The 26686-nt window shown below is 44.2% G+C and overlaps 1 protein-coding gene and 1 long non-coding RNA gene across 3 annotated transcripts in view; one reads left to right on the forward strand and one right to left on the reverse strand.

The window, feature by feature from the left end:
* Positions 1 to 26686, reverse strand: part of znrf3 (zinc and ring finger 3) — a 262802-nt gene that overhangs the window by 184613 nt on the left and 51503 nt on the right. The window lies entirely within an intron of this gene.
* LOC144687108 (uncharacterized) overlaps positions 1 to 26686 on the forward strand; it is a 45735-nt gene that overhangs the window by 6183 nt on the left and 12866 nt on the right. Inside the window, exon 2 of the long non-coding RNA XR_013578063.1 lies at positions 17810 to 17993. This is a non-coding gene — a long non-coding RNA (uncharacterized LOC144687108). The remainder of the gene's footprint in view (positions 1 to 17809; positions 17994 to 26686) is intronic.

Below are 26686 nucleotides of genomic sequence, written 5' to 3' on the forward strand. Positions count from 1 at the left end.
GGTATTTTCAATTGACCTAATCTCTACAGCTTTTGGAAGGGAGAAGCTTCCACAATCTCTCATGAACAGCCTGGCTCTAATTTTAAAGTTACACCCCCCTGTTCTGGACTCTCCCACCAGAGGAAATAGTTGCTCTCTATCTACCCTATCAAATTCTTTAATTATCTTAAACACCTCAATTAAGTCACCCCTTCATCTCCCATACACAAGGGAATACAAGCTTCATACGATATAGGGAGACATTCTCGTAGTTTCAAAATCTGAACCATGCAATTTTACAGTTTGTAATTCACTCCAGAGGTTGATCTCTTCTGGATCTGTGAGCAAAGCCTGAATGTGTCTAAAACACCTCCTCTCTGGTCAGTGTACAAATGTGCTATGGAGTGATATGGAGTTACTCGGGGCTCAGTCCCCAGTTTGTGCTCACTTGGCAGATTATAAGATGCTACAACTAAGCGTCAACGCCTAGTCCTGAGGTTATCAGGTGAAAATCAGCCGATTGCCGCCATCTGTTTGCTTTGAGGTGCCTGACCGCAGCACCTAACCTCCTGCGCAGGTTGTGCACGAGTCGGCCCCTTTAAGTTACTGCGCATGAGTGACTGTGCAAAAAAAAAATTAAAGGGACCAAACACTTAAAACAAATCACCTGCGCACTCAAAAAAAAATTAAAGGGTGTGTTACCTGTGACCATTGCTAGAAAGTGCACACATATGTGGATATTGGATGAGGGTAGGACTGAATTTAACATTGATATTTTACATGATGGAATAGCTTCCTAAACAGAAAGTGATGACTAGGGCAATGTGCAGATATAACTTGGCACAATGCCCTTTTCAGAAGTGAATTGGGCAAAGATTCCTGATTACATTTTTTATAATCCCTTGTAACAAGGCCACACTGTGAGGATAACATCACTGTCCCCTGTCCCTGAACTCATATGAAGTTATCTTGGAAATGAAGCCTTTTGCCCAATTGTCAAGAAGGCAGTGGATGAATTTTCTGATTTGGAAGGAATTCTACCTTTCACAAGCGGCTGTTTCACATTGAAAATCTATAATTCAACCCAGACAGGAAAGAGTTATTTATAAACAGTTGCCCAGATCTCCAGCGATGTTTTTAGGTTAACATCTGGTCACTGAGTTCAGAATAACTTGTGTAGTGCCCTGAGGGGTGAGGAACACAAATAAGTCATCAGAAAACTCTTTGAAGGGTACTTCTCTCTCTCTTTGAAGCAGATTTTTCACACTCTCTCCATATCCCTCATAGAAATTTCCCTCTACTCCCCTCACTAACAACCCCCACCCCCGCCACATAACCCCCATACAGTTCAAAAAACAGTTTGAATTTTGAAGTCCAGAGTTCCGCTACAAGGACATTTGGAAATTTTCCAAAAAGAGAAGGAATGTGGCAAAAGCCTCGGCTTCACCCGAGGAATGTGATTATCCCAGCGTACAGGAATCTGTGTACTGGAAGAAGCACTCAGCAGCATTAGCCCTGCTGAGGCCTACATTTCTACATTGAGGCAATTTAAACAGCAGGGTTAGCAATGTTAAGCTTAGAGAGAACCGAAGTTACAGGTAGTGCACACTCTAAATTATTTACTTTCAGTAATAATGTATATTGTACACATCAAAGGAGAGCAGCAGTAATATTTAGAAAACCTCCTTCCCCTTAATTAACAATGATGTGACTATGCAAAGCCGTGGATTAGAAAAAGGGTCATTTTTCTTGTCTTCAAACAAATTTGCGTTTGATTGAAGTGCTGCAGACCGTCTCTATAGCTCTGAAGATCAATGAGATATTGCCTTGATTGAAATAGTGCAGAAGAGCTTTAAATGAACAGCCCTACAGTGGTATCCCATGGAGTAATTTGAAGGCCTATAAGTGCAGTAATTGAACTTAAACAAACGCCATTGATTTACCCTTCTCCATTTTTCCCCGAAGTCATCAAGCCCTTTTTGGGGTATGGTTAGGAACATTAGGAACAGGAGTAGGCCAATCAGCCACTTGAGAGAGGTCTGCCATTTAATTAACTTTTGGTTGATCTGCATCTCCACTCCATAACATCAGTCACCCTCTGGTACCTTGCCACAGTGTGCATGTCAACAGCCTGCTCAAGTCCAGGCCTAACAGGCCCAACAGATGCGTCTATACTCAAAGTCCATGTATGAGAGCACCTTCAGCAGGGCTCACTAGGTTACAATCCAGGATGGAATCCTGGTTGGTTTAATCCCCCATAATCCCATGGATACAGAAGGCAATGTAAACTCTCCCAGTTAGAACAAAGAAAGAATTTACATTTCTAAAATCACTCAGGATATTCCAAAGTGCTTTACAGCCAATGAAGTACTTTTGAAGTAGAATCACTGGTTGCAATGAAAGAAACATTGCAGCCAATTGGCACACAGCAAGGCCCCAGATCAGTAATGTGCTAATGACCAGATAATCTGCTCTTAATGGATGCTAGAAATCTGTTGGTTGAGAGATAGCTATTAGTGAGGACACCTGGAGGATCTCCCTGCTCTTCTTCAAGATAGTGTCAAGGGATCTTCCTTGGCTGCCTGAGAGGCCAGGCCAGCCCTTCTGAGATCAGCTAATTCAGCCAGGTCTCCAGAATTGATCTGGTCTCTTTGCCTCAATTGTTCTGCAGCAAACTGTTCATCACTTCATGTAGTTTACAGAAACATTTCCTTCCATTTAACAAATTTATGGAAAAGGCTGAAGACGTACATTATTATATTTTATTGTTATAGGTGCACATTCATACATCTCTGTTATGGGACCAGTGTAAGGTTAGCTTTATAATCATAGCATCGTACCGAACAAACGGAGACCATTTGTCCCATCATGTCAGTGCTGGGTTAGCTGTTTGTAGGCTACAGCTCTAAGATGGAGACTCACAATGACGTATCTGTCATTTGTAGGTGGGTATCTGAGTCCCTCCCAACCTGGTCTGACATTTACAACTTGGGGGGACAGGTACAATAAGATTGCAAAAAAAAAAAATGAATAGCCCATTGAGAAAAGCTTGGCTGCCCTTTGGCAAAGTAACTGAAATAGTCTGGTTCTTTAGTAGGAATGTGCAGTGCCAGAGGGGGAGATGGCTCACAGCTGGTTTGGACAAAAATGTTCAAAATGTATAGATGGTAGCTAAGTGTTTAAAGATTGACAAGGTAGAGAATCTTGAGCAGCATCGTCTCTGCAAGAAAATTTCAGGTTTCACTAGGGGCCTGGTTCAGGAATGTATAATTTTGTGAGCTAACACTCTCCCAACAGCCATGGGGGCTGGCTCTGTCGTTGGCAGGGGCTCCGGGGTGAGAAGCAGCAAGCTAACACCATGACACTATATAATTACCTATGCTTTGATCCAGCCTCCACTGGGAGGGGGAATAAATCTCAGAAATAAAGGGCAGACATAAACAGGAAGATATCCTTAGTGCTTAACTGCCCTCTGACTGCAGAGCTGTGTAGACCCTACTCATAGCATGAGAATGCAGATGTAAATTAAAACACAACTAGACTTTGAAGGTGGCAGGACAAGTCAATGTTAATAAAATATACAGGATCCTTGGATTTATTAACAGAAGAATAGAATACAAAAGCAAAGAAAAGTTATGTTAAACCTTAATAAATCATTAATTAGGCCTTAGCTAGAGCATTGTTGTGCACCAATTCTGGGCACCACACTTTCAGAAGGATATTAATGTCTTTGTGTGCGCAGAGAAGGCTCACTCAAATTGTACCATAGATGAGGGGCTTCACTTAGGTGGAAAGTTGAGAAGCTGGAATTGTTTTTCTTAGAACAAAGAGAGCTAAGGGAAGATTCAATAGAGGTGTTCAATATTATGAGGTATTCTTGATAAGAATGGATAGGGAGAAACTGGCAGGGGTGTAGGTAACCAGGGGACGCAGATTTTAAAGTAATCGCTAAAAAGCTTGGGTGAGGGGATGGGAAGATGAGGAGAAATTCTTTCCTGTAGCAAGTTGTTATGATCTGGAATGCACTGCCTGAAAGGAGGTTGAATAGGAATCAGTATTAACTTTGAAAATGGAAGTGGATATATAGTTAAAAACAGGAAAAAAATTGCAGGGCAATGGTGAAGAGCAAGTGAATGGGACGAATTGGATAGCTCTTTCAAGGCCCAGCTCAGGTTCAATGGGCCAACACAGCTTCAATGGACCAAATGGCCCCCTTCTACACTCCATGATTCTCTCTTAATTGCTCATTATGTGATTCCAACAAAGCAGCCAGTTCCCAGATTCAAACCCTTAATATGTACTGGTCATCACATCCCCCAAAGATGAGGTAGGAGAAGGGGTATCAGCCAAGGTTCCTGATCCTGATCACTGCCCAGTAAACCTTGTCAATGTGTGTGCAGGTCTGGTAGGAAGGATAGGATCGAGCTTTGCAGCGATGCCCTCATTGTCAAATACCTGGTGAAAACTCACCACCGAGACCGAAACATGAGGAATGATTGCTTAGGGGGTATGAGAAAGGAACTCCAGCCCCTGTGGAGCTACCTGCTGTAAAGAGTTTGTGGCTCAGGAAAGATGGGGTGAGAAGGGACATAATCAAGGGGAGAATACAGGAGGAAAATAATCTTTGGCAGGAGTACAAAATGGTCAATAATGAGTCAGCATACCCCAATTTTCCCCAACAGTGTGGAGTGTAAAGCAGACAGCCAATTCACTGGCACCAATTTCACCCTTGTAAAGCCTTAACATCACTGATATATAATATGACAAAAGTACCAGGTGCCAATAAAATTTTGAACAAGCCCACCTCTCTTCCTGGTAAAATTTAGTTGGTACTGATACATGTAGCATGCTGATTAGGTGCAATTCCTTACTTCAATATTGTTATCTTTACAAGCAGCAATAAAGACTCCTACCTTGTTCCCACCCCCGCCCCTTGCCTCATCTGTGTACATAGTGCCTGCTATTGAATGGAACTAATTTGGAAACGGATCCCAAAATTCCTCAGGGGTGCTTACTGGTCTCCCAACTCTGGCAGGAGACTGACATTCCAGATAACTCGGGAAAAGGTGGAGGTACAGTTACATTGAGCTCTGCCATTTCTGGGAGTTTCCATACAGTCACAGCTAGGCCCCAAAACTTCTGACTGTCCCTTAAAACCCAGAGAAATGGTTAGGTGTTGGGATCAGTGGGGCAGAAACTCAATAAGCTCCAGGTCCTGACCCTGGAAGGGGACCCGGTGTCACAGTGATGGCAAACGCCCTGCGCTAAGTGAGGAATGACATCTCCACAAGGTCTTGGCATGGCCCAGACCTCATAACTAGCACAGATCCCTGAGGAGAAATATCCCAATCGTCCCCTTGCTTGTGTGTCAAAAGCAGAGCTGGGTGGAGGGGGGGTGGGGGGGGGGGGGGGTGGCGGTGTGGATTCATGTTCCTGAGCACAGGGGGCAGGCTGACGCCAAAAACATGCCTGAATTGGTGCTTGAACCCAGCCTGCAACTGAAATGCCTGCCCATTGACCCCTAAACTCTAGTGGTTGGGTCAATGCTGGAGGTCACCGGGAAGATTCCAACCAGTTAAATTTGAGGGTCAAAATATACTTTTTAAAATTATATGAACGTAAATGGGTATTTCATCGCAAACAAAGCACAGAATTTAGTGCGAGACTTCCTGCAAACCCCAACTCCCCTCCCACCTCCACCAACGTGCGGTGCTTTCTTCTAGGAATTCTTGAATAGCGCTGTTTGCAATTCGTGGGAAGGCCAGGCAAAGGGGATTTGAAAGGTTAACCATAAAGGGATGTGTCACAATCCAATACGAATAAAAAACTCTGGCACAGAAATTCTCTCCGGGGAATTTTAAAAAGGAAACTGCACATCCCTGGCAGGCTGCGCGTTTAGTCTGGAGCAAGCCACGAGTCTAATTATTGCACTGCTCGGATTTCAGGGATCCCGAGTTTGTTTTCTTTAGGAAACATTAACTGGCGCTGGTATCGCTTCAGAAAGAAACATCCACCTGCCCCTGACATCCAGCTCCACACTCGGGGTCAGCTCACATGTGGCATTCGAAACCTGCCTGCCAACAACACCCTCAATAAAAACACACACTCACCCTTCGCTGCTCCTACACTTTCTACTTATTCACAGATCACACGGGACATGTTAAGATTCTTTCATCCTCCTCTCCAGGACACCTTTTAAAAATTAGGCAAAACAATGATGGATAAATCTAACGTAATTAAGATAAATAGTTCCCTTTTTTAATGTATTTTCCTTAACCTTCCATATGGTCCGCATTTTGTGCCCCCCCTCACCCAATGAGGGGGGGGTTTTCTGCAGGGGGTGGGGGGATGCTATACGTTAAATATAACGGGTGCCTAGTCTACCACCTTCCTGCCCACTGCTGACCCGGTCCCCCGGTAGATGGGCCGGCAAAATCGGCAGCCCACCCCCCCCACCATTTTTTAAAAACACCATTGTTAACAAGCCAATTGACCCAAACAATACGCTGCCCACGCCATAATATGATTGGTGTGGGCAAGCAGGTGTGAGTGGACAGGCCATTTTTTTGACCCATCTGGTTAAAAGGCCAGAAGGGAGGTACATCCATTGGAGGGGTGCCTTGTGCGCACTGGGGGCACCCACCCCTCCCTACCCCTAAGATGATACCTCCTCCCCCCACCTTTTGTGTCTCCCCACCTACCCTCCAAAACCCACCCCCTCACCACCCTCTCCCTAGGGTGCCCAATTCCTTTGTGTCCTAAAGGACAGGGGCTTACCTCAGTCAGAGATCCACTGCTCTTCTTCACAGGGCACACTCGCAGTCCAGCAGCACCCCAGTTCTGGTGCTGCAGGGACTGTCGGAGCTGAGGGCCAATCAGATTGGCAGGCAGCTCTCAAGGGTGTGACTTCCTCCCACTGAGGGGTGCGAGCCCCGCTCTCTGCCGACTCCTGCACGTTATTGCTACAGGGCGGCCTGTCTTTTAAGTCACTTGGTTTGAAACTGACTTCTGTAACAGGCAGTGTTGGGGGTGGGTCTGGGGGCAAGCAATAGGTCCACCCAACCCCCCATAAAGTTCAGTGTCATTCTTAAATTTCTTGGTCTAACCCCAAGTACAAGGCACTTTGTTCAAATTTCCAATGTCACTGTTTCCGCTTACAGCTTACAGAACATCAGTGGTGAGCCACCTTTTTGAACCACTGCAGTCCATGTGGTTTTAGTGCACCTCATTATTAGCTGCTGCTCCTGATATGATCTCCTACACTTCTCATCAGTCTCCTTGATGGTCATTGTCGGCGGAGGGGTATTCTCGGGCCTTGTAAGTTATAGATTGCGGTGGGATGCAATTCTTCGGATGGCCCACAATGTTTCATGGATGCCCAGTTTTGAGCTGCTGGATCTGTTCTGAACCTATCCTATTTAGCACTGTGGTCATGCCACGGAACATGATGGATGGCATCCTCAGTGTTGAGATGGACCTTGGACTGCACAAGGACTGTTTAGCGGTCACCCCTACCAACACTGGACATACCCGACGATGGTGATGGAGGCATATGGGACCAGCACCACTAAAAACAAACTACCCGGCCATTATCACATTTTTCTTTGTGGAATCTTGCTGCGTGCAAATTGCATTTTCCATATTACAGTGGTGACCACACTTCAAAAGTACTTTGTTGACTTTAAGGTGCTTTGGGATCTCCTGAGGTTGTGAAAGGTGTCATATAATGCATGTTCTTTCTTTCTACTTTATTCATTCATTTGCTGTGCTCTTTTTTTTGCACTGCCTCAATTTGTTTCCCTCTTCAGCTGAAGTGCGGATCGTACCTAGGCTTCTGGAAAGATCTTCTCCTTAGAGCTTTCTTCCAGATGGCAATCATGGCTTCAAAGGAATTCATTGTGTGAGATACCACTTGGGAGATTTCTGAGAGATGTGATAAGGGTATTTGTTTTTAATCTACAAGCCTCTTTTTTCAGTTGGAACTGGGGAGACAATCTTACAACCAGTCCCACAAGGATTGGCAAACCACAGCATTCCATTTTATTTTAACAGTGCATCACTTCATATGTGAAGAACAGGTTACATCTGCACTCAGAAATGCTGCCGTCCTAAAATACACATGAAAAAGCTGTCAAAAGTGGAAAATGTAGAGGAATGGAAACACACGACATGGAGCCAATTTATGTCATATCAGATCATGTCCTTTATGTCATCCAAACCCCATCAAAAGCACTCACCACCGGTGCACAGATTACATTGACTGCTACATGCCAGTCAGGTGACCAATAGTGGTGCCAGATCCTGACTAACGTCATGTTGAGAATATCACTGGGGCATTGGAAACTTTGACTGTTGGGCATCAGCTTTTGGTGCATCAGGACTTTAGTACAAGTTCTAAACGAAATCTGCCTTTACAGGAGTTCAGTCTGCAGTTTTCTTTTATTGTGAGAGGGCTTTTCTTACCCCAGCTTGTCCACTCTGATCACTTATAAATACCATAAAGCCTCGGCTCAGTGGCAGCATGCGAGTTGAAGGTTTCAATTTTAAATCCTGCTCCAGAGCTCAAGATCTAGCCTGAAACTCCAGTTCCGCTCTCGAGGGAATGTGGTACCGCTGAATGCCGTTAAACCGAGAGGCGGGTTTTCGCTACCAAGTTTGAGTCGGGAGATTTTCCAACTCAGCAGACCCCCCCCCCCCCCCCTCAATTAAAAGGGCCCCATCACTTGCAATTTTCACTCCGGGGGGTTGGTGGGGATCGAGTCGGGCCTGCTGACCCCGGAAGCAGATCGGAGACAGCCACGAGTGCCAAGGCGGGCTGGTTAGAAGGCCCAGCTTGGTGCTCTGTGACTTTGTCCCAGTTTTTTAAAGGCTCTTAGGCACTCGTGCCCTCACCGCTTCCCCCCTGCCCCGCCACCCCAACAGCACACCCCCTCACCCCTCCACACACTCCTCATGCCCCCTCCATGCCATCTCATCAAGTATCCACTATAGGCAGACCTCAGGAGCCGCAAGGACAGGATTTTCCTTGTGATGGGGTTGTGCAGGGTGGAATTGGGCTGGCACAAAAATAGGTGGGAAGGCAACTGGTGAGGATGACACAGAGTTTACAGAGGGATATGGACAGGTGAAGTGAGTGGGCAAAAACTTTGCAGATGGAATATAATGTGGGATAATGTGAGGTTATGGCACTTTGGCAGGAAGAATAGAGGAGCTGAATATTATTTAAGTGGAGAAAGACTGCAGGAAGCTGCAGCACAGAGGGATTTGGGAGTCCATGTGCATGAATCCCAAAAAGCTAGCATACAACTTCATCAGGTAATATGTAAGGCAAATGGAATGTTGGCCTTTATTTCAAAGGGAATGGAGTATTAAAATAGGGAAGTCTTGCTAAAACCGAAGAAGGCACTAGTTAGACCACAACTAGAATACTGTGAACAATTTTGGTCCCCTTATCTAAGGAAAGATATACTGGCATTGGAGGCAGTCCAGAGAAGGTTCACTAGGTTGATCCCAGGTATGGAGGGATTTTCTTATGAGGAGAGGTTGAGTATGCTGGGCCTGTACTCATTGGAGTTTAGAAGAAGGAGAGGCGACCTTATTGAAACATACAAGATTCTTAGGGGTCTTGACAGGGTAGATGCTGAGAGGTTGTTTTCCTTGTGGGAGAGTCTAGGACCGGAGGGCATAATCTTAGAGTAAGGGGGCGCCCATTTAAAACAGAGATGAGGAGGAATTTCTTCTCTCAGAGGGTAGTCAATCTGTGGAATTGTTTACCGCAGAGGGCTGTGGGGGTTGGTTTTTAAGTATATTCAAGGCTGAGATAGACAGATTTTTAATCAGTAAGGGAATCAAGGGTTCTGGGGAAAAGGCAGGAAAGTGGAGTTGAGAATTATCAGGTCAGCCATGATCTCATTGGAATGGCGGAGCAGACTCGATGGGCCGAATGGCCTACTTTTGCTCCTATGTCTTATGGTCTTACGGACTAACCACAGGGGCTGCCGGGTGCCGAGCAAGGCTGTTTAAAAGGCTTACCTCGGTGCTGTGGGCCTTGTTCATTTAAAGAGGGTATATAATATGGACAGGGTGAGACCCCATGTTGAGCCCGTTGGTCAGTGCTGAGCCTTTAGAACCAGGGAATGCCCCATGTTCAATCCTTGGGCTGCACTGAGTTGACCTCAGAAGGGTAGGACGATGGATGACCCTGTTTATAATGGGCTCCAGGTGTGGGCATGGGTGAGGAGAGATTGGTGAAATCAGCCAGGGCTCCCTCTGCCAATCAGTAACTTCTGTTTGAATGTGTGTATGTGTGGACACCAATGAGAATAGGCATCAATGGCAACACCCTCCATAAGAAAGAAAAAAACTCAAAAGAATATTTTGTAATTAATGAATTATTTCTGTAATTTAGCTACTGTTATGTAGATAAACATAGCAGCTGATCAACGAACGATGAGTTAATCAGTTTTTGATTATATTGATTGAGGGAGGAATGTTGGCCAGGACAGTGGAAAAGCATCCTTCTTCTCTTTGAATAGTGCTACTTGATCTTTTACATCCAACTTATTGAGCACGTGGAGCCTTGGGTTAATATTTCATCTGGGAGATGGCTTCTCCAACAGTGCAGCACTCCCTCAATATTGCATTGAAGTGTCAGTCTAGATTATGGGCTCAAGTTTCTAGTGGGCTACATCGCATGACCTTCTGTCTTAGGGACAAGAGTGCAGCTAACTAAGCCAAGTTAACTTGCGTCGTCTGCAAATTCTCCCCATCTAAGCTTACACAATAAGAATCTCAAGTTGGATGAGATACCAGAGAGAGAGATCAGTGTTAGTAAGGGGGGGGAACTGACTTATAGGGCTGGATTTTACAGGTCACCTGCAGGTGGGAAAGCAGGTGGGTGCGTGACCACCGTTTGCCACCCAACCCAGGCCCTCGCTGCGATTTTATGAGCGCTGAGGGAGGTGTCAAGTGGGTCACCCGCCCATGGCCCAATTTAACTCCTAAAATGGGCAATGCCTACTAAGGCTCTCATGCCACTGCTGCTAAGATTTGACAGGGTGGCAGGACAGGCTTGCGCCCAATGTGCAGCCCGGGAGGTTTGACACAGCAGGCTGCTGACTAACGAAAGTGGGCGGGGGTGGGAGGAGAACCTTCTTTCAAGGTCCCTAGTGCCAGTCAGAGGCCTGCCCCTGCCCCACCATTTTCCCTCCCTTTGTCCAGCCTTCCACCAAACTCATCCATAAGGAATATTATAGAATGCACCACGTGCATCGGCATTTGTGTGTATGGACTCAATGTGTCAAACTAGTTGGAAGCGTTTAATTTGACAGCCACTGACATTCACTGCACTGAATGGAGCAATGTAATCATAGGTACTTTCACTTAGTGTTCACACTGCATACATATTTTGATCAGTTTAATCAGCTCTGAATTGCAATGGGAGAGCCAGCTCCAAATGCATACAGAAACACCATGCAAAACTTAACCTTAAACAGATTGATTTGAACCCATCAAATGTGATCCAGTATAAAGCTAATCTAATTAATATGATAATATAATAAATATAACACCTGCATTTATAATCTCTTCCCATTGAGAAGCTTCTCAAAACTCTTCACGCAATGAATCACATTTTTTTTTTGAAGTGTGGTGACTATTCTGCAGGCAAATGAGGGCCAGCTATTCAAAAGGAGCTGCACTGATCGTTTAACCAGTCACTAAATCAGCTTCATTTCCCTAATGATATTTGAAGGCAATGTAAATGTGCATAAACAGGCCCAAAGTGCTTCCTGGTGTTAAATATTGAGGAGGGAATAATGGTAACAGCTGACAGCAATCAGGGGCACCAGTAATATTCCATGAAGGGAGAAGCCTGGCCTCCAGTGGGAACGGGGCTCCGGAAACTGTCGGAAGTGCTTCAGATCGGGAAGTCATGTAGCCTTTGGCAGACTGATCAGAAAGCTTTGTGTCAGCTCATGTCCTGTGGGAGCCACTGGACTGTGCAGCCACACAGTGGCAGCAAAAGCAGGCTTCTGGTTAATTATCGTCAGTAGGCCCAAGACCTACTATCCACTTAGGCTTGTAACGACTGCATGATGAAACTGAAGTTGGGGGAAAGAGGAAAAAAATATAACATTACGGCAGACTCAATAATCTGGCATTAAATAATTACAACCCCATTTGATAATCCCAGGTCCAGACTTTGTAAGCAGAGATGTTCATCCTAATACAAGCAAAAAAAAAACTTTTAAAGGTGATCGTTGGCCCTGAATTTCCTCAAGACAAGCTGCACACTGTGCCTTTGCCAAAAAGTGCACTTACTAATGGGATCTCCGTCCCGTTTCTGGCAAAGTTACAGAAGCAGGTCAGAAAAAAACATCTGAGGAAATTTAAATGCCCGTGTCATTGTGGCACACTGCCTTGGCACAAGATTTTATCAAGCTATTCAATGCTACAATCTACTGTTACGTGTATTGTGCCTGGCAACATCAATTATATTCATCTTTTTAAATTCACCTCTGTTTTCTTCCCTTGCTTGACGGTTCCAGGGTCATGCTGGGGTACAATCCCACAGTCATGTCCCAGCATCTCTCCTGTGTGACCATTCTTCAATGATTACACTAGATAATGAGCTCTGATAAGGGCTCTACCAGCTGGGATCCAACTGTGTCCTCATCTGGACATCTACATGGGCGCTTTGGCCCAGCTCAGGTTGTTTAATAACAAGGGAAGGCAGCCTTAGCTGAGCACTCTCCCCGACCCCACCGCCACAGACCAGGAACACAGAGGCCGATTGTAACATCTCTGCCGCTGCCCTGGCTGCGATTGAAGGGTTCAATGCCAAAATCGAACAGGAAACGGATATGACTCTGCAGCACACTTATCAACTGAGCTATTAGGGAGTGGCATCATTCGGATCAATTGAACCACTTGGGTCTGCACAGCATTGCTTGTTGACCTGGCTGTTCCAGGAACTGAGTTTAGCCACTCCCCACCTGCAGAGTGATAATATCAATACAAAATATTTCAAAATTCACACAATAAGTTCAAAATGGAAACTGAGTAGACTTCTTTTTAATCTTTGAAACTGCTTCCTAAAAATATCAACATTAACCTAACCATCTCCGTCTTGTAGGATGAAAAATCTGTTATCCCCTCACCATATGGATTCGGAAGCCTGCAGGTTTGATCCCTGACCCTGTGTCAAATCAGCTGATCTCAGTTCGAGTAATGGTGCAGTGTCACTATTGGTCTGTTTCTGTTCCTGCCTCTGCTCAGCATCCAGCAAACCACCCCCACCAGCTTTGCTAGATAGATAATGCACAGGTGTGAACCCCTCCAAAGTAAGGGCTGGGTTTGACTTGGCCATGATGCACTCCACAGTTGGATAGTTTGCTGACTCGCACTGTCCAAACTCACCTGTAAATAATGGGCCAAATTAAGTACCACTTTCCCATACAAGGGGTCAACAGCTTCACGAGAAGGGGAAAACACTGAGGTAAAGACAGGTAATGGTCTCTCATGATGGAGACAAAAGCTTGGAACGATTTTAAGGAAACATCGTGAGGGTTATTGGGGTTCAAAATATGCTGTTGACTCCCATACTTACAGTGGAGGATATATGATAAATGTTTACCAGCAACAAAACCAATCTGGCAGCATCTGTGGAGAGAGAAACAGAGTTAACGTTTCAAGTCCAATATGACTTCTTCAGAACTGAGGAGAGGTAGAAATGTGATGGGTTTTAAGCTGTGGAAAAAGGGGGGAGGGCATAAACCCCATCACATTCTACCTCACTTCAGTTCCAAAGAAGAGAATCATACTGGACTCGAAACGTTAACTCTGTTACTCTCTCCACAGATACTGCCAGACCTGCTGAGATTTTCCAGCGCTTTCTGTTTTTATTTCAGATCTCTAGCATCTGCAGTATTTTGTTTTGTTTTTAACTCTAACATAACCAATCTATTGGACGGCTTGAACCACACATGCATCCCAGGAAAATGTCTGCTGACTGAAGCCACCTTTACAGGTTTTATTCAATGTGAAGACATGACAAGGAAGTAGAGGTAGTCAAGTTAACTGTTGACACTGCTCAAAGCCACTCCCCCACCGCCTCCTGCCCTGCATCCGCTTCAACTCACCAACACCTCAACTCAGTTCACTCTTCAGCAGGAACCACCCCCCACCCCTCCCCCCCACCATGGCTCAAACAGAATAAAGTTCCCAGGAGGGGGAAATAAGATGTCCTGTGGTAAATGTGAAGCACTGGAATGGATGGCACTCTGATGAGGGTCTGGACACATGCAAATGTACTGCTCTGTGTGTGTCAACTGAAGGGCTGCACTTCAATAACAAAGGGCACACCACATCAACAGGGTAAATTTCAAACCTCCAGTGCCCTCACACCAAACACCTTATGGACCAGAGAGTAAAGAGATCAAACACAACACCAACGCTTTCTATTGCCTTCCTCCTCACAGATGCAATAAAAACAGCAGAATGGATACAACATCAGTGCAGCAGTGTAAAGGGACAGAGATGCAGATCAGTTCCCTGTTGGTTTAGAGTGTTGTAATCTGAGACAGCTCCTGCAAAGCAAATTCTCCACAGCTGCCGTATAAACAGATGATAGGAAATCCAATTTAAATACATCAACTGGATTTGGTTTGCTATAATAACATCAATGGAGCCTAACTGCATTGGCATAAGAAGCTTCTCAACAATAACAATTCACATATATAAAGCGCCTTTAACATGTCCAAAGGCATTTCACAAAAGTGTTATCAAGTAAAATTTGACACCAAGTCACAATAGGGTATATTGGTGACTAAAAGCTTGGCCAAAGAGGTGACAAAGAGAGATACCAGAGCTTAGGGTCTAGACAATTGAAGACAGGGCCACCTATGGTACATTTCAGGTACATGGTGCTGAATAATCATTAATTAAACATGACAATAGCTAACATTGTTGCTGATGATATAATTCGGTCCATATTTCCTTCACATCAACAGCAGATTAAATCGTTTTAAATTATGGTTACACAATTTGGTGGGGCCCATCACAGACTGCAAGAAACATCTTGTACCTTATAGAGGCAGTGCAATACAGTTCAGTGAGTCAGCTAAATGCCTATTATGAAAACATCAAGGTAACTAGACAATGTCACAAGAACAACCTCAGAGGGAAATCCTTGCTAAATGCTCACTTTTACAATAAAAGAGTTGTCCAAATGAGAAAGTCTTTTGGCGGTATACATTCCTTCAGCTGTGCGTCCTGCACCACCTCCTCTGTGCTGTGGACCTGTGGTAAAGTGGAGTGCCATGTACCTTTAAGAGAGTGCAAGTGGACTAACCATGTGACAGTACTGGCCAATCACCGTACAGCATGGGCTACGGGTTAACTGTAGAGCTGGGGGTGGTTGTGGGAGCACACAAGGGTTGAGTGCTCTGTCTTCTGTTGCAATAAACTATCACAGTTTGTTCTTATGTTGGCCTCTCTCCGTTATTGATAGCGAGCATCAACTAACAAGTGTATATGAAGGTGTGCAATTCGAGTTTACTTGACTAGTGAACTCAAACTCAAGGCATAAAAGGACCTGTCTGCTCTCAGGCCTGTGAAGTAGGCTTTTGCTATTGCTGCACTTTTCTCTGACTATTGGGGAAGGTAGCGGCTCCAGCAAAACAGGCATCATTTCAAACTTTAAAGGATGTAGCATCAACAATGCTTTAAAATGGATTTGGCTGCTGCGGAGACGTAATATAAACAAGGCCATTTCCATAGCAACGGGAGAGGCAGAACTGCTTCAGGAGGCCACTGTCCAATACAAATGCAGCAAAAATCTGGCATCAGCTCTTGTAAGCGATTTGATGGTTTACAGGTGAGAGCGGGGTTGGGGATGGGAAGAGGAAGAAAAATTCACCTTGTGTTCAGGGTTGGTACCTTGTTTCATTTGGATTATTTTTTTAAAAATTACGCAGTTCACTCCGAGTATCAATCCTAACATCTCCAGACCTTGGGCCATCAAGCATGAGGCGTGTGGAATGATAGAAAGGCCATGGAGACTCGCACATCTGCCATTCTTGGCTGCCAGGAAGAGCGCGTGGGAAGATCAAAGACTTACTCTGGAGTCAGATTAGGCCTGCATTTATACGTCTTTAATGCTGGCATGATATGGGTATGAGGCCCCCAGGGTCCATTGGACAGAATGCTTACAGAATAAACATGGCAGATAATATTGTTGTGGGGCTGACATATCAAGGGAGCTGTGGAACCAGTCATCAATTAGCCAGTTGGTCCATGGTGTTAATTGGTAGATGTCTTCCACTTTGTTGTTTTAAATCTGGCAAATCCATGAGGTAACCGGGCGTCAGAGCACTGGACCATGTGGGTTACTTGTGTATGTTTTCCTTTTCCTTCTATACCTGCATATATAGCCCAACATATCCCACAGAGCATAGAAATTTGACAGCTTCACAATGCAGCCACAATCCAAGCTAGCCACCATTTTCCAAATGGGCAGTAGCATTTAACAAGGCTTTAAGAGTTAACAGCAGCTGCAGAAGTTAGAGCACAAGCCAGTTTTGTCCCCTGAACTCCAGCCCACTGGCCCCTATCTTATCCAGCCGTCTCTTGTTCTAAAGCAAAGCATGCCTTTGATACTTGACTGGAAGGAATCTGTAGGCGTTAAATGTTTCTTCTGTACCCACAGCAAAGAGCCCTGTGTACATGTTTAACACTCAGAGCGTGTGCCAAAGCTTAGATTATTTTGAAATGAACCACTACAATGAGAGCAACTCCTGGCCTTTCCTTTGAAGCTTCTCCGAGCCGACAGTTGCAGCATCAAAAAAAAAGGCCCAATTGTCCACTTTCTGTACGTCCGCCAATAATGGATTAAATTTTGAACCGGGATGAAAGTGGTTGGTCGGGGGAGGAGGATCAGTGCACTAAATAAAGAAGGTGTGACAAAAGCAATCTTGTGGAGATGAATCACACTAATGCAGCAATTTCTTTTCTCAGGAAAATAAGTCAGCACATTCCCCCCACCCCCCACCCCCCCCACCTCCCCTGCCCATTCCAGTCCAAAGCATTGTAAAAACTAACCACATCAAACTTCATTACACCACTTCAAAAATTACCCAAAGGGCATTTACTATTGCGGCCAGATGGTGAAGCAGGCATTTGATTGCCAACTTTGCCAGTCACTTGAACTTGAAAGGAATTTTGGCCATTCATTGCAAGCCAGGGATGTCTCATCTGGCCAAACAAGAAGCTGCTGAGGGAGAATATGGAGGACACCCATATCCTTCTCTCTAACTCATGTTTCAGAACTAAACTACTATTTTTTCAATGCATTTTGGAGTCAGATATTCTAGTATTTCAATACATGACCATTAGATTCCTTCTTGCTGTCAATTGTGGCTCAGTGGTTAGTACTGTCAACTCTCAAGTCAGATCAAGTCCCACTTCAGACACTTGTGTACAAAATCTAGATTGACACTCAAGTGCAGTACTGAGGGAATTCTGCAGTGTCAGAGAGGTAGTCTTTTGGATGACATTTAACTGAAGCCTTGTCTGCCCTCTCAGGCGGAGGTCAAGAGCAGGTGAGTTCTCTCTGTTGTCCTGGCCAGTGTTTATCACACATCCAACATGACTGAAAACCAGGTTACCTGTTCATTATCACATTGCTGTGCACAGGTGTACTGCCAGATTTTCTAAATGATATCTGTGACTAAATTCAAAGATACTTCACTGGCTGTAAAACACTTTGAAACATCCTGAGGTTGTGAAAGATGTTATATAAATGCAAGTCTTCCTTTTCATTCTTTTTCAGGTGGTATGCTGACTCCTTTATCTGGGAGCTTTCAGACCATTAGCCAAAAGAACATATGCTTGTGTGGAGCAGGACAGAACTTCCTAACCTCAACGTAGCCCCACTTCCTCTCCCCTTGGAGACCGAATCCTGTATGAAGGGTTACATCAAGTGGACTGACCAGAATTCGGTGAAAAAAGAGCAGGTAATTCAGGAGCCAGTGCCCCTCTCCTGCTTTAAGTGTCTGATGATCAGCAGTATTTTTTCACACCTCCAGAAAGGCCAGGGTTCCCAAGGTAACGTGAAGATGCAAAGTTTTTGCTTTGATTTCTTTCACAAATGTTGCTCTTCTTTAAAGGAATCCCTCTGCACAGCTAGCTCTATTTTTCCCCAAAGTCACCTTTTCCCGACTCCACAAGACACTAATCCGTGCACGTTCCACAGGTGCTGGCAGCATTTTTGTACTTCAACCAAGTCGTCGTTTTTCTTGCATGAGCCCGGACATTGTTTCCCAAGAGGCTGTTTAATGAGGGGAGCGAGGCCTATTGGTTCAAGGCCATTGTTTCCGAATTAATCCCAACAATCACAAGCTTACCTGCCAACGGAGCCATGGGAGAAAGGTCAGAAGTGCAATCCCAAGCTGATTTTTGTAGCTCAGATGTATCCCCACTGCTCATCTCTCATTAATTAGATCTTACTAAGTAGTATTAAAAATCAGTCCGTAATAAACAATCCTGTGTTTTGTGATAAAAGGGTCAGGGAGCTTATCCTTTCATTTTGGATCTGCATATGAAGCATGTTTTATGATCAAGGACAAAGCTGACAGCATGTCAAAATTGCATATTCTCGTCCAATACTCATGATTGGTACTGGGTCTTCCGCTATCATGTCACTCTACAATAGGTGTTCTCAACCTTTTTGTTTCTGGCGTACCCTCCCCCCACCATCCCTCGGACTGCTTTGTGACAAAAATTCCATGTAACACCAGCATTTTTCCTATATTAAAACTAGTTTGAAAAAAGATTGCATTTATATAGTGCCTTTCATGAACGCTAGATGTTCCAAAGTGCTTTACAGCCAATTAAATAATTTTGAAGCATGGTCACTGTTGTAATGCAGGAAACGTGGCAGCTAATTTGCACACATCAATCTCCCACAAACAGCATTGTGATAACGACCAGATAATCTTTTTCTTGCAACATGGATTGAGGGATGTTGATTGGTCCCCAAGATCAGGGATAACTACCCTGCTCTTCTTCAAAGGAGATTTTTTTTTCCATCTACCTGAGAGGACAGATGGGGACTTAGTTTAATGTCTCATCTGAAAGATGGTACCTCTGACAGTGCAGCACTCCCTGAATACTGCACTGGAGTTTCAGTCTTAATTTTTGTGCTCAAGTCCTGGAGAAGGACTTGAACCCAGAACCTTTTGACTAAGAGACAAAAGTGCTACCAACTGAGCCACAACCTACGCATGGTTATACAACTAACCTACATGTTTTATTATTATTGTTTTCCTTCATATAAAACTTGCTGTTGGTGCTGGGCATGAAGTCAAGGCCTTGTTGAGGGAAATGAGTATCAGATGGAGGTTTGGGTGAGGGATTTAGTATTTGGTCATGTGTTGTAGCCGCAAGTCTTCTTGCCATGTGAGCGGCAAAGCTCAGATACTTGCTGTTGGCTGAATCGAATGGTTTAAAAAGACAGGCAGAGAGATACATCGGTTGATTGTGCAAGGCTACATTCTACACATTTCTGGATATTTTTGGAAGACCCCTTGAAATCTTCCCAAGGATCCCTAGGAGGTCTATGGACGGCTGGCTGAGAATTGCTGCTCTTTGGGATCCTCCATGATCACAGAGATCACATCATCTACAGAAGTTCCAATTAGGAATTTCAAGGCAACTTGATAAAACAGCTATTTACAGGACACTAGGCAACAACATTCCATCATACTTCCCAACTGGAGGTGGAATGGTGCAGCAGTCTGGCTGGGAAAGACATGGGCAGAGAGAGGTTTTAAGGAGCCTTTTGAAAGTTCGGAGAGATACAGGAAGGTGGAGGGATTTAGAGAGAGAGGTCCAGTGTTTGAGGATAAGATATCTGAAGGCTCTGCTACTGATTGTAGAGTGGGTGGAGGAGGAACTTTCAGTAGACTGAAGTAGGACAAGCAAAAGATTTGAGCAGGGATGTAGAGTGAGAGGATGTTGCAGAGAACAGTCAAAATGGAAGAATTTGTAGAAGAGGGTGAGAATTTTGATATCCATGAGCTCAGGCAACAGGGAGTCAGCGAATGTTGGAAAGGAGAGAGTCAGTAGGTAAATGAGGCTTTGTTTGGTATAGGATGTGAGTAGCAGAATTCATGATAAGCTGGATAGGAGTGGAGGACATGAAGTAATGGTGAATTACGCACATCCATCCCTGCTTCCAACTTTAAGAATAAATTTAAAAGGGATGCCATCTTTACAAACAGACAGCATGGTAGCGTATCATCTACCAGGAGCTAGCATTCAACAAAACGTCATGGTTGGGCTTTAATTTTTTTTTTAGCTTAATATCAGCTTGAACTGCGAGAAATACTCAGTACATATGTACATACGAATTAGGATCAGGAGTCAGCCACCCGGCCCCTTAAGCCTGCTCCGCCATTCAATAAGATTATGACTAATCTGACTGTAACCTCAACTACACATTCCCGCCTACCCCCCGATAACTTTTCACCCCCTTGCTTATCATGAATCTATCTAGCTCTGACTTAAAAATATTCAAAGACTCTGCTTCCACCTCCTTTTGAGGAAGAGAGTTCCAAAGGCTCACGACCCTGTGAGAAAATAATTTCTCCTCATCTCTGTCTTAAATGATGAGCAACCCCTTATTTTTAAACAGTGACCCCTAGTTCTAGATTCTCCCACAAGAGGAAACATACTCTCCACATCCACCCTGTCAGACCCCTCAGGATCTTAAATATTTCAATTAAGTCACCTCTTACTCTTCTAAACTCCAGCGGATACAGGCCTAGCCTATCCAATCTTTCCTCATAACACAACCTACCCATTCCAGGTATTAATCTAGCAAACCTTCATTGAACTGCTTCTAACACATTTACACTCCTCCTTAAATAAGGAGACCAATACTGTACACAGTATTCCAGATGTGGTTTCGCCAATACTTTTGTATTCAATTCCCCTTGTAATAAATGATAACATTCTATTGGCTGTCCTCATTACCTGCTGTACCTGCATATAAGCCTTTTGTGATTCATGCACTAGGACACCCAGATCCCTCTGAATCTCAGAGCTCTGAAATCTGATAATATGCTTCTTTTTTATTCTTCCTGCCAAAATGAACAATTTTACATTTGCCCAGATTTGCAAATAGTACAATTGTAGGCTGTGTTCCAAATGTGAGTTTCAGGTAGGTGGAGTGTTGTATTTTTAGTGTAGTAAGAGCAGCTATAGGTCTATTATTGGCAGTACTGAGTAACAGTGGGGGAGGTTAACTGAAATCAGAGCATCACAGAGAAGGTACCGCATAAACTACATAGATGAGGAAAGTCAGAAGTACACAGTAATCCCTCACAGCAGCGTCCAATTGCCTCGTAAAAAGTGCCAAAGTTTTTGCCCTCACTGCCTTACTTGTACTTTGCATTAAGAAGAACTTTGTTATGTGAGAACTAAGTTTGTTATGTGAGTTCGAAGTTTGTCTTTCATCAGTTTTAACATGTGACCCTTCTTGTACTGTCATAGTGAAGTAGTTTTAGCCCTTTTTATTAAACCAGCAATAAGACAGGTAATATAAATAGGTTGGAAAGTCAAATTAAATACATTCTGAAGAGAGAAGGGATTGAAGGGTATGGAAAAGAGGTCATGGTGAAAAGGCAAATATGAGATATTTATCATAAAGGGCAGATTTGTAAATCTCATCGGGCGTTTCTATTTGCTAAAAGCTCTCTTAGGCATTTTTGCATATAGTATATTGGCACCAACAGGTATTAGTGCCTATATAATGAATACTATTCAGGACAAGACTCATTGAATGTATGTACTGTCGCATACGAAACCATTCTTTATTTGCAAATAAGAAAAAAAATCACCACAACCCATTTACAAAAGCAATCCCTCCTTGTCGGGTGAAAAGACTGGCTCAAAGTAACAGCCTTGTAACATTCTCATCCACACCAGATGCATCTGCTGCCCTATCGTGCAAATCCCTCATATAAAGTCCAACATCACACAGGCAGCCAGATTCTTTCCAATACCCGCTTAGCCAGGAGACGAACTATGACAAGTATCAAATGATACATTCCTCGGGAAGCCAGCCAGTTTGATCATCAAGTAAATGGTTGGATTAACAAGGGTGTCAGATTATTAGTTAATACAGGGTGCGTGTGTTTGCTCTGGGCCAGTGCCTGTCAGTGGGGCGTCGAGGCTGCGAGATTAATGAGGTGTGACTGTGCTTCCAATGCTCTGGCTGTCCCGCAGCTCCCATGTGGAGGAGTGTATTTCATTTGATTCTGGAGGATATCCACACAGAGTACAGTCTTCCCAGAGTTTAAAGTCACAGATGGCTTGCTAAATGCACTTTCTGCAAATTTGCGTGGACATTTCCTTTGTCACATTAGAAAATAACAAGTGACTCACATTTAATATTTAAATAGAAACACCAGGATTGTGTGCACCTTTCTACACTCCAGGCTCATTCTGGGGGAGTAGGGGAAAGGAAGCAAAGAAAGAGAGATAAGAAACACCTTTATATCCCTTTTCCTGACCTCAGGATGTCCCAAAGTGCTTTACAGTCAAAGAAGTATTTTTGAAACGTAGCCGCTGGAAATCTCAGCCAATTTGGACACAGCAAGCTCCCAAAGACAGGCAACAAGAATAATCAGCAGATAATCTAATTTTTTCGAGTGCAAAACCATTGAGTGCAATTCAGTCACAAGCTCAGGATAAAATTGGGCTTGTAGTCAAGGTTTTACTGTGATCCATTGAAACAGATCTAGTGTTCTGTCACCAGGCAGCATTTGTTTTGCTAATTTCTTACTGATAATACCCCTGAAGTTGGTGACAAACCATAATAGTACGTGAGGGGGACTTGGCATCGCTGGAGGCAGCTTATTGTGCCAGACAAAGTGGTTCTGGCCCATGATTCCGATAGGAGCACTGTCCCCTGTGCTAATGGGAGCATGGTGGCCTGCGCATTGATCCGGCCTGCCCTTTGCACAGAGCAAGGCTCCCATTGCCTCAGGTTTAAGAGAAGATAACAGCCACCAAGGCACAGTAACTTTACAGCTTCACGTCTCACAAACTTGCCCGCTGCAATTTGCTTTAAAGGTGCACTGCGACAGGATGAGTTTCTCACAACAGCAGGAGCAGCAGCCAGTACCACAGAGTCACTCCAGGAAGTCAACCATCTTATCTACTGCAAACCTGGCTCCAATTGTCTGAGGTACAGCCGCCTCTATTCATCTCTTGAGCTTTTCAGGGCTTCTGCATGGATACTAAGATGCATTAAATTGTCAAGGAAGTATTTACATTCATTCTAGTCCTTTGATACGGTAACAAGAGAGTCCCAAGTGTACCATTCCTATTGTTTTAATAAGGGTGTATGATGGCTTTAAATCCTGAGGAAAAGAGGATTATGGAAAAGATTCATGTCTAACAGGGATCTAACACTTTCTCAGAAGCTCAGAGGAAGGCAGTATTTTCAATTAAATTGCTCAGTTTCCACACACACCTGGGTAACTGAGCAACATTTGAGATGGAACCATTTTGTTTTTAAAGGAACACAGCCTTCCTGAAAAATGTTTGACAAAGTTCTTTTTTAAATGGAGGGTAGGGAAGGAGGACTGTCATTGCTATCAAGATGATTATGTGTCTGTGTCACACTCATGATATGAACAGACCCAATTTCCTCTTGTCACTGGGATTTCTGTAATGTGTCGTAGTTGTCACATGAAATCTTCAGAAATTTCCAGATACACTGCTCAAAACTGGCAAGAGCAAGGAGCACTATCTTAATTAAGTTTGTACCTGTCAGAGAGTTGAGGTAAATAAAAAGTGCAGCCACTTTTATACTGATGCTTAGTCATTTGCCTTCCGGCAAAGGTTTCCCTTCCCCTCTTGTGGGGAAGTCTAGAACTAGGTGGCACAGTTTAAAAATAAGGGGTCTCCCATTTAAGATGGAGATGAGGAGGAATATCTTCTCTCAGAGGGTCATCAGTCTTTGGAATTCTCTTTAACGAAAAGCAATGGAGGCTGCGTCATTGGATATATGCAAGACTGAGTTAGACAAATTTCTGATCTATGAGGGAGTCAAGGGTTATGGAAAACAGGCAAGAAAGTGGAGTTATGGCCACAATCAGATCAGCCATCAGCTTATTGAATGGCGGAGCAGGGCTTGATGGGCCAAATGGACTACTGGTGTTCCTATTTCTCATAATCTTATGATATGGGAGAATGGCATCTGTGACCCACCTCTTGGCAACTGCATCATTAAATCCTACTCCTTAATTCAGCAACAGACAGCCAAAGCCAGATTTCTGTTGGTCTTGGCATGTGGCACTGCAATGAGGGAGCTGAATTTCAGCAATGCCAACTTCAACAATGACATGGTTTGTGAATGCCAAACTGTCCGAGCTAAGACAGCACCAGTACAGAAACAGCTCATTATTCAGAAGCTCAATGGTTGCCTTAAAAGTTACCCCAAATTGGTTTTGTGTTACAAGCAGAGGGAGAGACAGCCAGAATGGAATGGGCTGATTGCATCTGCATTGAGTAAATCCAGGTTTTCTTCATGTAAACATGATTTTAAATGGTGATGGGCAAACCAGATCATGGGGATTAGTACCAGATTAATCAATGTTGACCATTCAGTAAGAGAGAGTGACAGGGAACAACCAATTTACGGTTTTTTGAATCCTTTCCAAACCACACGGGATTTTAAAAGGACAAGTGTCGGAGTGAGGTGGGGTGGGGGTGCTGGTGGTGGAGGGGAAAACACAAAACAAAGACTAATGACCAGATTATAAGAAACAAAAGAGCATTCCTGTTGGCTGAGTCACCTCAATGGCTTCCAAATCAACTGCTATAAGATCAGCCTCCCTTTTAGTCTTTTGGACCTATTGTGAGGTACAGTTAAAGTGACCTCTGTTTGTTTAGATTGCATCCTGTGATTAAAGATACAATTCAAGACAATTGCCATCAGACACATTCATGTAGTACTACCAATGAAAGATCTTGCTCTCTGATTCTATTACTTTGATGGACACCCATCACCCCACCCCCACAGCACAATGGAAACTTCCTCTTCACACACTTGTACATGGAGCATTCACAGATTAACAGGTCTGTACCTCACAAATATTTAGCCAACAGAGCTCCCAAGCATTTATTTAATCAGCAGCTATTTGGTTTCCCAAACAAATAAAGTTCTCAGCAATTTGCATAGCTTGTTCAAATGCTGTTGTACAGGTTGTGTGGAAGAGTGCCTCAGTTTGAAGACTAAAATTCTCATTGTTTTCAAATCCCTCCCCTCCTCACCTCACACCTTCCTACCCCTGTAGCCTCTTCCAACCCTCCAATTCTTGCACAACTCTGATTTTAACCACTCCATGACTGGTGGCTATGCCTTTACCTGCTTAGGCCCTGAAGTCTGGAATTCACACCTTAAGCCTGTCTCTCTATCCCTCTCTCCTCCTTTGACACAACTTCTACTTGTCTTAATTATCTCCTTACATGGCACAGTAACACATTTTGTGTGATAGCACGCCTGTGAAGCATCTTGGGACATTTTCCTAGGATAAAGGTGCTAAAGCAAGTTGTTGTTATTGAAGGGGTGAGTTGTTGTTGTTGTTGATGGGGGTCTCAGCTGTTCTCATCTTTCCTATTCTCTTCCTCCATTTTTTTTAAACAAACTTGGTGAAAGGCACAGGGCTATCATAATTTCACAAGACTGCGCTTCAGTCAACAGTTGCTTCTGCAGAAAATGGTCAAGTTGCGCAATGCGATGTGACATTTTTCAAGATCTTGAACCCGAATTTTGGACTGGGATTCAGCTATTTTTCCTTAGTTCTGATGAAGAGTCATACGGACTCGAAACGTTAACTGTATCCCTCTCCGCAGATGCTGTCAGACCTACTGAGTTTTTCCAAGTATTTTTATTTCTTATTTTTGTTTTGGATTTCCAGCATCCGCAGTTTTTTGCTTTTACCAAAATACTTGGTCCGACTACCTACCTCAATAGAGATGTTTACTGAGAGTAAACAAGCCACTCTGTTGCAGCCTCATCTTATAGCTTATCGTAACATTATGACTTAAGGAGACCCTGAATAGGCATCGGCCGAGATTTTCCATGCCCCGCCAGTGCCAGGCGTGTTCGGTGACGTGAGCGGACTATATGGCACGATCGGTTTCACAAAGGCGTTAAACCAGTTCGTGATCGTCCGCTCAGCCCACTGATGGCGGGCAGCGCTCGCCACCATCGGACGTTGGGAACCTCAATGTAATACATCAGTATATCATTATTAGGCCTGCCCGCCAGAATCATCCCCCCACCCCTCAACCCCGCTGGATTGTCCACCCACGTCAGCGGGAGAACATGGTGACGTGTTTCACAACAGCACATAAGCGACATGCACCTGGCAGGCTGCACTTCACTCAGGACTTCAAAGTTTGTTTGCCTACCTTGCTTTGGGCAGCACTCGCAGTCATCAGCACCAGGCTTCACAGACAGCACCACATCACTTTTAGGGGGGCTCACGGGTAGGTCTCTAACTACCAGATCAGTCATATGTGGGTGGTGTTTTAATGGCTGCAGGACTAGGGCTTACTTGGGGAAGGGAGAGGAGTGGCCTCAGGCAAGGGAAGAGGTTGCAGGACGAGGGCTGTACATGTGAGGGTA

This window comes from Cetorhinus maximus, chromosome 12 (assembly GCF_964194155.1).
Source record: "Cetorhinus maximus chromosome 12, sCetMax3.hap1.1, whole genome shotgun sequence".
Lineage (NCBI taxonomy): Eukaryota > Metazoa > Chordata > Chondrichthyes > Lamniformes > Cetorhinidae > Cetorhinus > Cetorhinus maximus.